This window comes from Pseudopipra pipra, chromosome 6 (assembly GCF_036250125.1).
Source record: "Pseudopipra pipra isolate bDixPip1 chromosome 6, bDixPip1.hap1, whole genome shotgun sequence".
Lineage (NCBI taxonomy): Eukaryota > Metazoa > Chordata > Aves > Passeriformes > Pipridae > Pseudopipra > Pseudopipra pipra.
Window position 1 is genome coordinate 7,242,088 of NC_087554.1, and position 14,580 is coordinate 7,256,667.

Consider the following 14,580-nt stretch of genomic DNA (forward strand, 5'->3'; position numbering starts at 1 on the left):
AGAATCTTGCAAATAGAGGCTTTGCCTGTGTTAGTGTGGAGCAGATCCACAGAACAAAACAGCAGGTGTTGAGGACTGGGCTCTCCTCATGGCAGCGTTGGACTTCGGACTGGCTACGGGTGGGATCTGGTTTGTGGGGTTGATGTCCACTGCTGGTTGGAGAGCATTAGTGCCCTTCCAGTTTTGTTTTGGCTGAAAGGAACTGAATCCCTGCTCTTAGTTGGATGTGCAGTGGGAGTTGAAATGTGGTATCTGGGGATATTTGAAGGAGGAAGTTCCTCCACAAGCAACGTGAACTTGAACACTAATGCACATACACCTGAAAAAGCTGATGCAAGTAATTTTTACTACTAGTAACCTTTAAACTGTGTATTTTCATAAATAGGATGTGCATTTTCTAAGGGGTAAAAGGTGTTACAGAGCTTATGTCTACCAGGGAATAGCACAGCACTGATCAATATTCCTGTTCTCCCATGGTGTTACGTTGTTGGAATGGCCCCGGCATAGTTTGGGCCAACTTGTGTTCTACACAATTCCTGAGCAAGCCAGAGAGGTAAGAAGAGTCATTGGCTATTCCTGGTAGGCAATTGCAAATGGGCAGTCTGTTTTGTGAGGAAAAAGATTTAACAGTGTGGGAGTGGCCAAACTGTGCTAAATGATGTAAAGACCAGGGAGGGAGTCCTGCTACTGCTTAGCGTGCAACTGTAGATGTAGCCTGAGTGACCATAAATATAGTAAGGATTGCCTATTATAACGAATATCATATGAATAAAGTAGTCAGATATGTGTTAACCACAGAGACACAAACATGGAAGATCCTCAAACAAAAATGTTGTAACAGCAAAATAGTGTTTTATATGATTAATGTCCTTTATTCCTGGGTATCTGTTAGAGGGAGCTCTGCTGTTGCTTTATGCTTTCACAGTACATAGGCTGAGTATTGCCTCCTGCTTAGTGAGGCCTGGAATGTTTAACTGAGAAATAGTGGAGGACTCTCTCAGGGGGAATCAGATGATCCTCAGACTCCATGGCAATGGCTGGTCTCTGATGACAAGCCTCCACCGCAGTAAATGGTGCTTGGATGATGATGCTCAAGGAGCTAATTTGTAAGTGCAACCATGGCACCTGCAGGCCTAAACTGAAAAAGAAGGAAATTTCTAAGGGACAGCTTAAAAAAACCCAAACCAAACCAAAAAAAAAAGAACAAAAACATCAGTCTTTATCAGTCCATAACATTAAAAGGAAGACCAGTGGCACTGCAGAACTTGGCCTATGAGAAATGGAAATCAAAAATACTTGTCTTCCATTTTTTTATGTGCCAAACCCACGACTCACTGAACATCTCCAAGCCTGCCTTCTGAACTAAGACCAAACCTAGGCTAAATTGTTGAATTTCTGTGAACTCAGGGCACAAGCTACACTGATAAGGGGTTTACAAAGGAGGCAAGTCCAAACTACTGTCACTGAAGCATGTGGAACACAACAGCAAGTGAAAATCCCTCCTGAGAAGTGGGAATATATGGAGTGTTAGCTAGCCTGAGCTAAGCTTCACGGCTAAATAGTGACTGAGGTAACTTACTCAGACCTTGTCCTTTCAACTGTTGGCATTGTGAGGCTGCAGCTGGACAGATAAAGGGGGTAAAAAATAGACTAACATAACAGCAAGTCTGATCCAAGGCATAGTTAATGGGACTAAACCATCATCACAAGGCAAGTGCTGAATTTGCAACTCAGATTGCAAAAATGCTTGTCCCAGTGGAATTAGAATATTTGCATTATTACGTGCTGAATGTGGAATGCCCTAGGAAAGAGCAGGTCCTGTTTTAAGGGTTCTCATTCTACTACTGCCAATCATGCACTGGCCACAGATTGTAACTTGCAGTAGCATTTGTGAGATGGATGTCCACAAGAGCTGAAGGGAAAAGTCAGGTGCAACCACAGACAGGCTTTGTCCACCCAGTGTGGTGCTGCTGAAGTGGTGCTAGTTCAGTGGGTGGATGAAGGCTTGAGAAGTAGGTTAATTTGCTGAAGACTTCTGCTAATTATCAAGCTTATAATCATAAGTCTGACCTTATGTCCAAAGGAAAAATACACATTCCATAGAATCACAGAATGGTTTGGGTTGGAAGGGGCCTTAAAAGATCATCCATAGGCAAAGACTCCTTCCATGAAACCGAGTTGTTCAAAGCTCTTTCCAACTTGGCCTTGAACTTCCAGGAACGGATGAGGCATCCACAACTTCTCCTGGGCAACCTGTTCCAGTTCCTCACCACCCTCACAGTAAAGGATTTCTTCTGAAGATCTAATCTAAACCTACCCTCTCTCGGTTTAAAGCTATTCACCTCTGTCTTATCAGTCCACACCCTTGTAAAAGCCCCTCTCCAGCTGTCCTGTTCCCTTTAGGTATGGAAAGGGGCTCTAAGGTCTCCTCAGAACCTTCTTTTCTCCAGACTGAACAGCCCCAACTCTCTCAGCTTGTCTTCATAGGAAAGGTGCTCCAGGCCTCTGATCATCTTTGTGGCCTCACTCCAACAGATCCATGTCTTCCATGTCTGGAGCTGAGGGCTCCAAAACTGTATCCATCTGGAGTCTCACCAGAGCAGAGATCCAATGTTACTTTTAGCTTCTTCACAACATGGAATGAGTGAGTTCATAGAGAGCAGTGCTTTTAAAAAGAGCCCTTTAAGTCACATCCATTTCAGTTGGTGTGGTTTAATTATTCTGCTGTGTTCTAGGATAATCTAACTACCCTGTAGAGGAGATCTGAAAAAGTTGTGGGGGCTCCACTGTGGTTGGGCAAGCTGGGAAATGTCTTATAAAAGGCACACTGTATCTGACAAGACTAGACTACATTTGCTTGGTATTTTAAATTCCACTAATTTTTGCATGCCTCTGAATTAATTATTCTTCTTTCAACATCAAAGAGAAATGGAGGACATTTTTACTTTTAAGAGTTTAGTGCTATAACAATTATCCTATTGCTCCAATGACAAGATCACGTTTCTCGGGGTTTTGAAATTACAAAGGGAAACACAGCTCTGAGTACCTTTATAGCTTTGCTTCTTTATTTTCTCAAGGTGGGTCAAATCCTGCAAGATCCTAAGTTTTTAACACCCACTGACTGCATCTGGAACTGATGGGGAGTTGAGGACTCCTTGCAGAATCTGCCTTTGGTGGTGCCGGTTGATGTTGGTTCGTCACGGGAGCTTAAACGTTCCTCCACAGAAATGGGTTTCAATTGGAGCCTCAGATTAGAGAACCCCTGACTCAAGAATTTTGGTTCTACATCCAAATGTCATAGCTGACTTCTTTCTCTAAAGCTGGCCAGGCAGGATGTAAGCATTTTCTTTAGCGTGGGAAAGTTCACTCCAGTTCCAGTTCACCTTTCAGGGTTCAAACCCGGTTCTACTGAATGGTAATTTTTCACCCTTCAGAAACCATGATGGTTCATTTATGTGAAACATTTTGATGAGCACTTAGATTTAAGATGACTCTCTTGAATTTCACAGAGTTCTCCGTGCCTCAGTCTCCCTGCAGGCAGCACAGCTATGTTATCCTTTTTCTCCAAATCCATTCACAAAATTTCCCTTTCAGTTAGCATTTCAGCATCAGTTTCTCCTAATCTTATTATGTGAGGACTCCAAAATTGAAATTTCAGAGGAAAACCACCATGGATTATTTTTTTTTCTCATCTGCACATTGACAGAATGAGTGCGAATTTATGTAATTTCATCTTCTTTAAGTTTCCTGTGACAATTTTATACATTCTCTCGTTCTCTATGCCAAACTAAAGCAAAATTGATTAAGAAAAAAGAAATTAATCCAGTTTCTAATCTAAATATATGTCTGCAATTGGAAATTAGGAGTGTTGAACAGGTTACATATATAACGTAGATAAGTTAGTTATCTCATTTTTGATTAATTATTTGAAAGAATATAGCAAGTGCAGTATTCAGGCATATCCATTTTATGCCTTGAAGCTTTCTTATATAAGAAACCTCATCACCATGAGCTCCTACTGCAGTTTTTATGTGTTTGGGTTGGTCACCTGAGTTTGCCCTTCCCGTTTCTCAGCCTTCTGCCACCTCTGGGAGGGCCATAACCTGACGGGGCCTTGTCTGAGATGGGTTTTACCTCACTCACGCCAACTGCTTCATCTGTTTCTGCATTTGAAAGCTCACTGGGCTATCTGGGGACTCGTTTGTTTTGATGTGAAGGGTCTGAGAGGGTGGGAGGCAGCAGGTACTGGTTACCCTTTTCCTGACCTTGATCAATCTGTGTATGAGCAGCAGAGTCTGGGGCTTCCTGCCCCTGACAGCTGCACCCTGGACGGGAGCAAAAAGAATGATAGAGCTGGAGAAGTCCAGGGAAGGAAGTTTATGCAGCATGGAAGAGTCATATCCTGAGGAAATTGAGTGGAATATGTGTGTATAACTATATAGATAAATATAAACTTTTATATTTAAGGAATTAAGAGCATCAAGTAGAAACAAGAATAGGTCTGAAGAGGGGAAAGATGTAAGCAGCAATGGCAGCAAGCCCAGGGCCACTTTTTCTGGAGACAAGGAGATGACTGTTAAAGGAACAGGGAATTGTGAAGATGCATATTTTTTGATGGAGTAATTTTCCTTTTGATTTTATACCAGTTTTCGGCCATAAAGTAAAGCATAATGCTGATCTGTATTAACACTGGGTATGATGAGTTTTGTTACTTCTCTTCCATACCCTTTTTGATGTGTCTGTAATCTCTAATTAACCCCTGAACCTTGGGGCGATGTAGGAGGACACCAGGCCAAAGGTGGACCTCAGGCAACCACAGGAGGCACCAGGCAGAAAACTCCTGCATGTTTGGTGGCATGCAGAGTTAAGGCACCTGCACCTGTGGAAAAGAGAAGGGTGGAGGCTGTCAAATGGGAAACACGGGTCTAAACTGTGAAGAGAAGGAAACCACTGCCAGAAAATCCGACTTGGCCATAATCGTTGTGACTGGAACTTGCTGTTCCTTTTGTTGCCTGCAAATTTTTGAGTGTCTTGCTTAGGCCCAGGTGCTCTTGGAGGCTTCTGCAGGAAGAATTCCCAAGCTTATGCTGGCCTGGAGTCAGCATTAGGAGGGTTTGTACGTTTACACCCTGACTTTGGGCAGTTCTAAGTGATAAAGGACAAAGCTCAGATCACCATAATTTGGAGTTAGATCTAGTTATCAACAGGAGTTTTATTCCTAATTTGAAGGAAACTTCATATTGCTACTCTTGGTAGTTTAGAGAGATTTTTCATGACACGTGATCTGAGGTGTGCTGTTGTTTCAGGATTGTGTCGCTGTCACTAATTAGATTTTTATTGTTCTTCCTGAATAAATTGGTGCAACAGGTTGCGTTCAGAATTTTGTTGTGGTGAAGCCAAAGAAAATTCCCCAGTGTAAGTAGAAGGGGAGCAATCTTTTTGGTGACAAGTTTAAGCCCAAACTGATCCAAATCATGAGTAGATGTATTGAAGCCACTGGAGTTCACACAACTTGAAGTCATAAAGTAGGGTCATCATCTCTCAGTGGTGGTTGTGTACGTGCCAAAAGACGACATGATCTGAGTGTCTCTTGCCTTTTTTTTTTCCAGAAACACTTGAAACTGTAAAAGTTGTCAGAGAAAACTGCTGAAGGAAAATAATTTGAGGAAGGAAACCTGCAGTTATAAATTACAGAGCAATTTACTCCTCATGGTTCCTTTTCAATTATAAACACTTTTGACTATCTGGGGTATTAATTTCCAAGGATGCATTTTTTCCCTGTCTGATAGATGGTTCTGAAATTTTAAAAGTGAAATGCTACAAGTGGGAAGGTGTGGGAAGACGGCAAAATGGTTTTTAAGTGTGGAAGAACTGAAAAGGTTTTCAATAATTTTATATCATTTCACCGGCATTCTCTCTCTCTCAGAATGTCCAGGAATTAAAGAAAGGAAATATTTACATTATAATTATATTTCTGTTTATTTAATTAAGTTGTTAAGCAGATCTGGCATACAGAAGCAGCTCCCTTTAGTCTTAATTGTTTCTCCTAATGTTGCAATTACAGCATTATTGAAAGAATTCGGTGAAGAAAGGCCTGCCATCTCTGTCAGGATGCAGCAGGAGGGCTGGGGGGGATTTGTTCCATGGGAAAGAGAGGCAGTGAAACGGATTGCTCAGCTGCCCCCTCCGAAACAACACAGCAAAGAAGTTTTACAAAATGAGACAGAAGTCTGCAAAGGGGGATGGGGAAAGATGGCTTCTATCCTAAAAAATCTCTCCCTAGTTACTAAACAGTTTACATAGGTCTGTATATGAGGAGATTTCTTCCAATCTTTCCACAAAGCCTTCTAGAATAGTAATTTTTATGTCAGGATATTTATATTAAGAAGCCCACAAAGCCACAGTCTACTTTCCATACATGTAACTTGCATGGATCCATACAGAAAGTTTCCATTAAAAAAAAAGCACTAAGTAATGTATTTACTCTTTAGGCTTTAATTTCTACTTCGTTGTGTATTTGTTTATTCCTCTGTCAGCTTTTTTCTGAGGACCCTACTCCCATTCAGGGAAGCACAGTAAAGACAACTGTAAGGATAAATGCAATTATGGGTGCTAAAGAATCTACACAAATGGCTTCATGAAGTCTTTCATCTCTCAAAAACAATGCTTCTTTGCTTAAATGGGGTTATATATATATATCTATATATCTCACATATGGATTTTTCATTGCTTTTGTGAATTCTGATCTGCAGAATCAGATTGGCTGTCCCATTCTTCTTAGTGGCTTACAGTCCCTTAAATACAATGATGCATCCCTTCTTCTCTGTCTGTCTGTCTATCTATGTATCCTATTAGATAAATCACTTAGTTATTTCATGCTGATACTGCAACTCCCCATGGGGAACTCAAAGTTATTAAAGGCCACAGGTTTAATGTTCTTCCCAGCTTATCCAAAGGCACTGTAAGTATTTCTGTTCATTTTTGTGAAAGTACTCAGCTGATGCTATTTACCAACTAGAAATGTGCTTTTAAGAGCTCCTGATTTAGGAGGAAGGTTAAAAATATTAAAAATCTTGAGGAAGTCCATATGAAAAGGGCAAAACTCACAAGCCCTTTTAAAAATTCTCTCTTGGTGGTTGGCACGAGGAAGGAGAGAGACTGGCGCCGAGATGTCTCTGGAAAAGTAGATGCAGGATTAAGAAACAGGGGAATTGCAAACAGAATGGATGGGCACAGAACACTTTCCAGTAGGCAACTATATTACTCTACAGAAGAAATAAAAAATTTCTGATAACTTCCAAAGATTCACTGAAGGTGTGCAGTCTTATACAATATTTGTCAGTGTTTCTTATGTCTTTTGAATCCAATGGATTCAATAACCTCCCAACTAACTATCTCCAATGTCAGGAGGGAGTTAGTCAGAAATTAGCCTCTGGAGTTGTTTTCAGTGCCCCTGTGTAGAGTCCATTTAAAGAGCTGGACAGCCTCTTTCATTGTTGTGTTTATCCTATTTGCCAAAGGGGAGGAGTGGGGAAAAAACAGAGTGGCACTGACTGTCTGAGGAAACAGGACCTCCGTGCTGCACCTCACCAGTTGAGCCCTGCTTCCTTCCCCCAGTGAAGAGCAGTGAGCCCAGACTGGTTGTAAAACAGGAATCCTTTAGGAAACCACTGATGGAATCTGTTGAGTACCATTAATGACATGGGGTTTTTTTCATACTGCTTATACTTACTCACCTGTCCCTTCAGTTATGACCTGTCTGGCATGGGGGACCCCGCCCAAGGCATGTACCATCACCAGCATAGCTCACCACTGCAGAGGGGCACACAGGCTTCTGCCCCACTGAAACAGTCAGGGCAAGCCTTTCACTTCCTGCTTTTCAAAAAAAGGCAATTATCAAATGGTAAAACTCATATAATATATTAGGTACATCAGTTTGGATAGCTGAGTTAATCTTGCTGCAGTAAGCTGAAAGTAAGCACTGATTTGCAGTCACGTTCGATTTACTGTTAAGTGATTACTGGACTTTAATTTTTATGCAGTGTATGGAATCAAAATAGCTGTGCCTGCTGCTGAGGTCTGTCAGATGTAAAGGCTCATAATCAGTCACTGACCTAGTTAGCATTACAGTACTTCAGATATACACGTTGATGATATGTTCATAGCTGAATTTGTGGTAATCCTAAGAACTCCAAGTCACCGAGTGAGCATCGGAAGAACCTGTGTTGTCCAACCAGCAGGACAAGCTGAGTCATAGCTGAGTGAGTGGAATGCTTAAAAGTAAATCTTTTTAAACCTTCCCAAACATCAAGAAAACTCACCTTAACAGGAGCTACAGAGTTGTGGCACCAACTGAGGCCATGTTGCTGAGAACACAGCTGCGATGGGCAGGGCACGTCTCCAGGATGAAGGAACAACCACTGCCTCCCTAAGATCTTGCTTTATGGTGAACTTGCCACTGGCTGCCACAAGAGAGAAGCCCCGAAGAGGAGATACAAGGACTCCCTGAAACAACATCTCAGCCTTGGCCATATTGATCACCATAACTGGTCTACTCTGGCCTCTAACCGGGAGGTCTGCAGACACACCATCTATAACGCTGCTGATGCCTTTGAGAACGCACGCAGGATCACCCTTGAGGAGAAAAGACAATGCAGAAAGAATCATGTCCTGCAGAATATACCACCTAAGGAGTCTTTCTGCTGTGCCTTTTGCAACTGGACGTGTCTATCTCGTATTGACCTCTTTAGCCACGAGCGTGCTTGTAACAAATGTGGGTAGAGCCCTCCCCAAATCTTCATTTGTGAAGCCCAGCCATGATTATGATACTTATTCACATACTGGACCAAAAGCAGGTGAATAAGTGATCCACAAAGAGACTGCTAAATTGTTTTCCTGATACTCAGGTAGGTGGCCCACAGCCATAGCCTGGATAAAGACTTGGGGGCACCGAGCAGAGCCACATCATGGTGTAATCGTGGGTTAGAGCCACCTCTGCTGACAGTGAATGCCTGTCTCAGTTCTCTGAAATCCACTTTCCAGGTGAAGCACGCAGTGCTCTTAGTCTCCAGTTATACCCTGATCATGTAAAGTCTCAAGCTGGGGGTGATTCCTCGATAGGCCTGGCTTAGAAGAGCCCTCAGGAGGGCAGAGTGAGCCTCTGGCTTGGCTTTCCTTCACTGTCTCCTGCCACGGGCAGGCTATTTTCTGCCAACCCCACACATGGGGAGACAATCTGTGTTCCCCCTTTGGCACATCCAGGTTGAGGATGGTGGAGCCAACCACTCTGCCCATTCCCTCACCTCCCAATTTAGTGCCTAGCACCTGTTTGTTAAAACATCTTGGGAGCTGTAATCACATGCAGATTTAAAACCAGGGGTGAAAATCATCATAAAACCACGTGTTAACTTTGTGAAGTGCCAAACACTGCTCGGACTTCAGGAGACCTTCACCTTCTCTTAGATCCAAAGAGGGGCCAACACAGCTTTTTGTCCCAAATGCTGCACCTCCCTCAGTCTCCATCTCCCGTGGCCCATAAGGGATGCAGTAACACGGAGAGGGAACTGGAAACTCAGAGACAAGTACAATTGCATTCTTCTGGGACCGAGCTTTGCTGGCTTTTCCTGTCGTGGGACTGTTCAATTGCTTTAGGGCGAGCAGAAGGGACTGGATCTGAGGGTTTCCCGTTCATGCAGCTCTGCCGCCACCCAAGCCGACAGCTGCCCGCTTGGCTGGGAGTGTGGCATCTCGTAGTAGGAGAAACTTCTTGTTCCAGCTGGCACTTTCTTATCTAACAGTCAGAGCTTTGTAAGTGTGGACAGCTGCAGTTTCAGAAATTGGCTCTATCTGTATCAATTGGATTTGTGAAGTCAGTGAAAGGGCATGAGGCAGATTCATGGGATTTCCTGTTAGTATTAGTAAATGGAATCTACTGCAGAATTTTAAAAGAATAGGAGACTCAGTGGATGATGCCTAAATGAGGCCTGTGGTTAGGGACAGCTACCAAAAAGAAAAATCACTGGTCAGTGAATATGCTGGGCGTGACTTCCAGAAATCTTAAATCATCTTGGAAAAAAAAAAAAAAAGGCAAGAAATAGCTACAGTGTCTGTTGTGCACCCTGGATGGCGAAGGGATCGTCAGGAAGCAGGTGGTACGTTGGGTTGGATGGTCAGCCTGTGATGCAGCAGCATTTCAGGTTTTGAAAAGAATGTGCAAGGAATGGCAGGAATGTGGAGCCTTGTAGGGGTTCGGCAGCGTCTCTGTCGGGACCTGCAGGTTCCCCTCCCACCTCTGCCATTGGTTTGCCCCGTAGCCCTGAGCGAGTCACATACCTTTTCCCTGTCTCAGTTTCCCAGCCTCCAAATGGGTTTGATCACGCTGAAAGCGGGAGGGCTCCTGCAAAGGCTCGGTGCAGTTATGTAACAGCCCAGAAACGAAAGTCTGCGCTGAACTTCCACTCCCTCTTCTGCTCCTGGGGGATGGGGGAGGGAAGAAAACGCTGAAACGTTACTGTTTACTCCTTGGATGTTTCTGTGGGTACTGTGTAGGATTTCCCCAGGCTGTACCAGATGGGCTCTGAGGGAAATCATTGACAATGTTTTAACCTAGCTGGGGGTTTCCTAAGTTTCAAAATCAGCAGTTTGCAACAGTTTCTAATCATATTTGCTTGGCTGGAACTGAACTGCTGTAAACCCAGTACTGCAGCATCAGACATTATTCATACAGTACAGATATTGAACTTGTTATTTAAATATCTGTCTGTGACTAAGAAAGTCGTTTGGTCTCCCTTGAGATACGTGAAAATTTGCACAAAAAAGAGGCATTGCCTGTACCAAGAAAGTCCTGTGTTAATTCTACCAGGATGCTTAATGTGTCAGCTTTTCCTACCTTCCATTCCATTTAAGCCATGGCAGAGGTTTATTATCCCTGTCCAGGACAGCATCTGCACCTGCACACGTCAGCAACAGCTTGGGCAAAGGTGCACAGCTATGATTTGGCAGTGGCTGAAGTGCTGATGGAGGTTTAGTTCTCCTGGCTCTGTCCAGGGAGTGGGAACATGGCACAGGTGGAAAGCCAACAGAAGTGGGGGAATCATGTCTTTGAACTACGGAGTGAGGCTTCTTTTCTTAGCTGATATCTGTCAGCAACCCTTGCCCCATAAATCAGAGGTGAGGACAGTCATTTGAGGGAGGGAATATACCAGATCTGGTCCCACAGCTCCTTCTGCGTTTTATCCCCTCATTCTGCCCTTTTCTGTAAGATTTGAGAGTTAGCAAGGGCAAAAGTCTCTTGTATCTGCAAGCCTGCTGCCAACAGCAGTCAGAGAGGGATTTGAAATGTGACTGATGTAATTCTGCTTCTCTCTGTCTATTATGTGATCAATTTTACAATTTTGGCACTACTTCTGAAACCACATTATACAACATGTGATTCTGCCTGACTTGTTACTTCCTAACAAGATGATACAACTCCTTCCATAGGAAGTCACGACCCGTGGTGGATCCTGGCAGAACCCTGGCAGGCAGCCAGCGTGGCCCCGTATCACCTGAGCAACACTGCTGGTTTGTTTTTCTAAATGCTATGATGTGATTTTTTTTTGTTATGCATTATTATTTATAAAAGCCATCATCTGCCATCAGTGCCACAGAGCTGAAAGACAAGTTGGCCTTTCGGTCTTTGCACAGCAACAGAAATGGTACTTTTTAATCACGTGATTAGGCAGTGCTGAGAGTTTTAAAGCACATTAATCAGCAAAGAGGAAGTTACTATCATCATATGCTTCATTTTTTAAAAACTGGATAGTTTCAGAGGACCCTATGTTCCTCTTACACCAGGCTGGTGTGTGCAACTTTAGGATCTGCAAAAGGCCAGCTTAGAAAACTGCTGCGCGACATTCCGGGGGCTGTAAAATCTGTGGGATATAGAACCCCGGGCTTCTGCTGTCTGCAGGATTAACGTGACTTTTTATGAAGGATGCAAACCTTTTCTTACAAAAACTACAATGAAGGTGTCAGCACACACCTTTAAGCTGGATCGAAACCTTTCAATCAGCAGCTGAAGCATAAAATCTTATCAACATCAGCTGGACCTTCTCCACGTGAAAGGCCCCCGACACATTTATATTTAGCAGCAGTGACATACATGTGATTGCCTTTTGCATTGCATTTCTTGTGATAATCTAATCACATATAGTATTTTCCTGACCATCTGTACACCACCATTTTTCTCTTCAAACTTTCTTTGGCGCGATACCAAGTAGGAGGTTTCCCACTGTTTGGGCTTTCTAGGTTGTGTTTGGATGAAGTGAATATACTTTTCTGGCAGAACAGTGGTATCAGGGCTGCAGTACAGTGGGAAGGCTCACTAAAAAGAGCAGCCACTTGCTGTCAGACAGAGAGATCTTTATTTTGGAATCATTAAGGCCAGAAGGCAGAAAGAGCAAAAGTCTATGTGTGTGGGGGGGGGAAAGAGGTAATGCACCGTGTTTGTGTCTCCACTTCTGTGCCTTGGAAAAAATGACAGCTGTTTGTGTGGATATTATTAGACAGAAATTTAAATATGCAGCATATGGAAAAGAAAATAAATGTTTTATAGCTACATCCATGATGGGCAGGTGGCTAGGAAAGGTTGCTTCACATGCCACATGTGCTACATGCAGCCCAGCACTGCAAAACCCGCACCCTGAACATGCTAAAGTTTGGGGCAGGTTCTTTACATGCTTATATTTCTCTCTTTGAAGGTGTGTTAATGTCTATTTAAAAGCATCCTGACCATAGAGCTTCTAATCAGCAGGGACATCAGCACTCCTGGTTCCAGACAGACTCAAGAGTTAAAGGCATGATTAAATTTGAGATCAATTGAGTTGCTCATAAACTTGAATTTGAGAGCATGTGTGATTGTTCTGTCAGCTCCAGGGCAGGATGCCGAGCACCATTACAATCGAGTTCCTAAAAACTTAAGATCCAACTGCTTTCCGTGGGAAAGCACTTGCTCTCCAGAAGATGTTACAAGCCCAGCCCAAACTGTTCCTTCCATCCCAGGAGACAGCTCTAAGGATTGTGTGAAATCCACCCTTGCATACAACTGTATATTGAGCCTTGCTGCTGTGATTTCAGCTTAAATTACTCTGGTGCTCAAAGTTTTCCCTTTAATGCATAGGGGTTCTTCTTTATCTTGTTTGAAATTTAACAAAAAGGAAGAAAATTGGTCTGTATTCCTTTGGAGGTAAATACATAGATGACCTCAGCAGCCAGGTTTACAACTTTTGTCTTCTGAGAAAAATGTGGCCGGAATTTGGCTTGCAACAAAACTCAGGGCACAAAACTTCTCATATTTTGGGGAGATCTGGAGCAGGCATCTTGCAAAGATCTAATATCAAATCTAGCTGCTGCTGACAAACACAGAGTTTGTGCTATTTATTCCCCCACAGTGTATAATATTGACAGTGATGCTGTGAGCCTGTGCTGACCTGGCGGGCAGCCAAGAGACAGTTAAGCATCTGATGTTCTTTTATCCAGTAAAGGGTGTTTTAGGGGGTTGTTGGGTTTTTTTTGTTTTGTTTTGGGGGTGGTTTTGTGTTGTTTTTTTTTTTCTAAATATGATTAGGGAAGCTCCTCTTTGCTACTTGCTTCCTCTGACTGAGTGCAGCTCTTGGCTGTCTCCTGAGCTAAAAGCTGCAGCTAACCAGACTTTTTTTTTTTTTTTCATGCTGAATAGCATGTCTCAACGTTTTCCTCTCAACCATCATGTAGGTCTAGTTGCATTGTTGATTCCCATTACATGTCTGCTGGTATGTAAATTATTTCAATTCCCCCCACACCCCGCCCTTCTGTTCTTGTACTTTCAAGGAGTTTAATCCGTGAAGGGGACTACTTCAAAGCTCTCACAAGAAACTAATTTCTTGATGGATAGAAGGGCCAATAAAATGAAATTAGAGTTTTATCTCATTGTCTCTATAGGAATGAAGTATAATAATTATTTCAGGCAAATACATGTTGGAGACAATAATTAAGATCACTATCACGTCTTTAAGGACAAGCAGATTCTAAAATAAGCATTAGTAATGGGATTAAACATTATTGCAGTGCTCTGGATCTCAGCACTGCCAAAGTGCCTAACACATCTGAGAGTATGAAGCTTTCCTCACTGGAGGAAAAAGGAACCAAAAAATAATTCTGCATTTTACAGAACCTTTTTGGCTTGTGTCCCATTAAAGAGCTGAGGCTCCAGTCTGGGAGAGGGGAAGTCTTGGATGCCTGAAGGAAGTGGAAGTGAGGTGGAATTTGGTATCTGTGTCATCCAGAAAGTCTGCTGCCTAATGGGTTGGGTGTCAGCATTTTTACCAGAAAAGTTCCCAGGGAATACTTATCTGGAACAAAACTCTCAGCTTCTTAGCTGGGCAGAGTAGTTTGCCATTCCAGCTCATTTGGGATCAACAAAGCAGGTGTCCCTGTCTCTAAGTGTCTAAAGGACTTGCAGGACAGGAGACTGAGTTAAACGTAAACATCACGTAAATCTATCACCTGTAAGATATTTATTCCAACAATCTGGGTTAAATCTGTGACAAGCTGACCTTCAGT

The 14,580-nt window shown here is 42.9% G+C and overlaps 1 long non-coding RNA gene across 1 annotated transcript; it reads right to left on the reverse strand.

The window, feature by feature from the left end:
• Positions 1–846: 846 nt before the first annotated feature.
• Positions 847–10,450, reverse strand: LOC135416772 (uncharacterized). The gene is made up of 2 exons (XR_010431712.1): positions 10,333–10,450; positions 847–1,138 (listed from the first exon to the last, which is right to left on the reverse strand). It is a non-coding gene; the product is annotated as an uncharacterized LOC135416772 (long non-coding RNA).
• Positions 10,451–14,580: the final 4,130 nt, after the last annotated feature.